At 43.7% G+C, this 3,786-nt stretch overlaps 1 long non-coding RNA gene across 2 annotated transcripts; it reads left to right on the forward strand.

The window, feature by feature from the left end:
• Positions 1–315: 315 nt before the first annotated feature.
• LOC145162679 (uncharacterized) lies at positions 316–2,935 on the forward strand. 2 transcript variants are annotated; one of them, XR_013739243.1, is made up of 2 exons: positions 316–2,668; positions 2,741–2,935. It is a non-coding gene; the product is annotated as an uncharacterized LOC145162679 (long non-coding RNA). The 2 variants fall into 2 exon arrangements; XR_013739244.1 differs by having other exon boundaries at positions 316–2,010.
• Positions 2,936–3,786: the final 851 nt, after the last annotated feature.

Consider the following 3,786-nt stretch of genomic DNA (forward strand, 5'->3'; position numbering starts at 1 on the left):
TAGCCCAAAACCAAATAATAATTAGAAAGGTGTTGGTTTCGGGAAGTCAAATGACAAGAATTGAATCTCCGGGGGTTAAAGTGTAATTTCGGGATTTATTTTGAAAAGAATTTCAGAAGTCAGGGTGTGCTTGGTAAAATATGGACTTATTATGAAAGGATTTTGGATGGCTGGGGTTAAAAGGGTAATATATGGGCTGACTTTGAAAGAAAAGGTGAAGGGAGGGACCATTTGTGACATTATGGCAATATGTTTCATTGTCGGGTATGTATATAAAGCTAACGAATCCCTAACCCTAACTAACCCTCTACAGCCGTCACCATCCTTATACCTCCCATCCCCCAGCCGCCACCACCATGTGAGAGTCCCTCAACAACCGTTGCATCATCCGAAGCCGGTCACCACCTTTTTGCCGTTCGCTGCCCGCTGTCGAGGCCACAAACCACCGGAGGAGCGCCAGAATATCCAGCGCTATCGCTACAGGCCGCCAATGAGGCTGTGAACCACGGAGATCGACGAAACCTGCTGCTGCCACTGAGCGGTCGATGTGCAGTGGTCTTCCCCACCTCCTTCTGCCGCTGCACGGTCGCCTTATTCATCACTCCGGGCGGCTGTTGCGGCTGGCGTCTTCCGCTGACTGCCTTGCGCCACCACGGTAGTGGCTGAGATCGGGATGCTCTTCAGTGCGTAGCTCTCGGCGAGTACGTGTTCGTGTGGACGTGTGTGCTTGGAAAAGACTCAAAGAACTCGCCACCACCGGCAGGTGGTGGCTGTTGTCGCAACCGCTCCTGTTGCCGCCTTTCCTTGTCGCTGCCGCCACCAGGTGGGTGGATGGAGTTGTTTTGTGAGCAGATAGGGTGTGTGTGTTTTGGGTTTGGCCAGAAAACATAAAGAAATGCTACCACCACCGTGAGGTGGTGGCTGCCACCATGTGCCACTGCCGGCCACCACTAGGGTGGCTGTGTGTGTGTAATTTTATTGTTGTATGTGTAGCTTAGTGTGTGTTATTGAGATTGCATTGTAAACTGTAACAAAATGGAATAATGAAAAGAAAAACCCCAAACCACCACCGTAGGGTGGTGGTTGCCGCCTCCTGCCGCCACCGGCCGCCGTGTCGGGTGGCGGTGTGCCTTGTTTGGTTTGTGACTCGTTAGGATGTTTGGACAAGGGACTACTAAACCCTAATGGGCTTAATAATATTCTAGTGGGCCTTATAGGCCCAATAAAGCCCTAATTGACCTAAAAGCCCACCCATTTGATAAATGGGCTAGTGTATGGGTTGGAAACCCTAATTAGGGTTTGGAAAACCCAAATGCCAATAAAACCCAAATTTGGGGAATTAACCGGGACACACGAGAATTATTAATAACTTGAAATATTAAATAATAATCATTGGCAAACTAACTTAAGGCAATAATGGACTTAATGGATTAAGTCCTTAATCGATTAAATCCTTAAAGGGTTAAGTAAGAAACACTTAACCCTAATCATCATTTCATGTGGAAACCCTAATTTTGGGATTATGGGCTTGGACTTATCGGGACCCACATTTGGGTCATTGGGATGGAATTGTGTATTAAGCCCAATCACACCATATGACTTATTTAGTAAAGTGAGGGACTTAATGGATAAGTCCTTAATGGGTTAAGTCAGAAACACTTAACCCTAATTGTCACTTTATATGAAACCCTAATTTCACTTGGGCTTTGTGTTGGGCCTTTCCTTTGGGCTTTGGTAATTGGATTATTAATGGGCCATCCAAGAATAATCATATGGGCTAGAATATGTTGATGGGCTTAGGGTAAGGCCCATATGAGGGTGTGGGCCCAATTTGGAAAATTGGGCCATATGTTGGGCTTTGGCCCATTACTTGACTATTGAGCCTTTAGTGTGTGAGTTAGACTTTGGGCTTGGAACCCAATTATTAATTGGGTGTTGTTTGATGTTGACAGTTCGGGAATCTGTCAACCAGCAGCTGGAGTTTTATCGGCGGGACTTCAGCAGTTCCAGGTGAGTTCTCCTCACTATATCAACAGGGTCTAAGGCACCAAGGCCGGCCCTTTATGGAGTGTATTCGGATTATTGCATGTTATGCTTACTGATTTACATCCTGGTAGTTAGGATGGTGATATGCTATGTTTTAGTGACCCAGTTGGGTCGGTATCCTGGTATATAGGATGATGATATGTTAGTGACCTGGTTAGGTCGGTATCCTGATTATAGGATGTTGCTATGCTATGTGATCTGTTAGACCCGTATGATTATCTGTACATATGTTGGTGACCTGGTTAGGTCAGTATCCTGGGCATAGGATGATGCTATGCTATTTGATTTGTTAGATTGGTTGACTGTTATATATGTTAGCGTATGATATGTATGTGCACATGTTTGTTTGATTGGGGGTTTGGGTTGAGGCGGTCCTGCTTTGTGCTGAAGGCCAACATACCTAGGGCGGTCCGGATAGACTACAGACCCAGGAGGGTATGATAGTCAGACCGAAGGCCCGACGAGCGGTCCGGATAGGCTGAAGGCCTTACGAGGCGGTCCAGACGTGCCGAAGGCTCGGAGAGCGGTCCAGATAGACTGAAGGCCTACGAGGCGGTCCAGTCAGGCTGAAGGCTCAATATGCATGCTGTTCTGTATTCGCATTGATATGATATTGGTTCTGGTTAGTATGGGTTGGTATTTTGGAGGTAACTCACTAAGCCTTCGAGCTTACATTTATCGATTATTGTTTCAGGTATTCGGATGATCGCGGGAAGGCGAAGGCGTGATCGTGCACCTCCTTACATTTTCATGATTGATTCTAGGGATACTCTGATGTTTAAATTATTTTGGAAGTAAACTGTAATGACTTAATAGTTTTAAATGTTTTAAAAAGTTTTAAATTGGCTTGAATTTTTGGGGTGTTATAATCAAAGCATTTCCGAAGAAATGTATTTTCTTTATATTAAAAACTTTGGGATGTCATTGTCAATACAGTGCATAAGCATAAATAGAAATAGTACAGGGCTTACAAACATCTAATATTCTAATGGCCTATAATCCATAGATCTCTCATCTGGTCATCACACCTGTGCTCTTTTGTCACTACCTATAATACAAGAAACTGAGTGGGTCGGGGTTGGGAGCCTGGTGAGCACATAGAGGTTTCAACCCACAATAATTAAGCTCTTTAATTTCATCAAATCATTCAACCCCATTACCCGTTCCCGTTATCCTCACTTTATGTCCACAAATCATCTAGTTTTAGGGACCTAGCCTAAGGATTATCATCGAGAAGACAACACTGCTTAGGGGATTCCTCAACAATATATGTCAGTAATGCAACCATGAGGGGGATGGAGTACACCTGGTGAACACATCCTTCAAAAACACCTACAGGTTGCGAGCATGCTAGCGTTCCACTAGACTGTCTAGAATAGTCCATGGTCGTCATCTATTCTCCGAGAGATGAATGGGCCAGCTTTCAACATCGAGGCCTCTAATTATTTTATTTCATCATTCATCATCTATTTCATTTACCCATCTTTACCCAACGTATTTCTAGATATAAAATACATATACAGTTTAAATCAAGTAAAAACATGTATAATTTGTTCATCCAGCATAGATACCAGGAACACAAATAATATGCACACATAGTATGTAATTTATATTAAATACTTCATATCTATGTGTAAGATGAAAGTAACTATGCACCCACTTGTTAAAATGATGACTAGAAATTCAGGCAGCGTTTTGCTTCGAACAATTTGCTTTTCCGTTGGCGAAACCTAGTATTAT

Source organism: Lactuca virosa, chromosome 3 (assembly GCF_052849685.1).
Source record: "Lactuca virosa cultivar CGN04683 chromosome 3, Lactuca_virosa_CGN04683_v6, whole genome shotgun sequence".
NCBI lineage: Eukaryota > Viridiplantae > Streptophyta > Magnoliopsida > Asterales > Asteraceae > Lactuca > Lactuca virosa.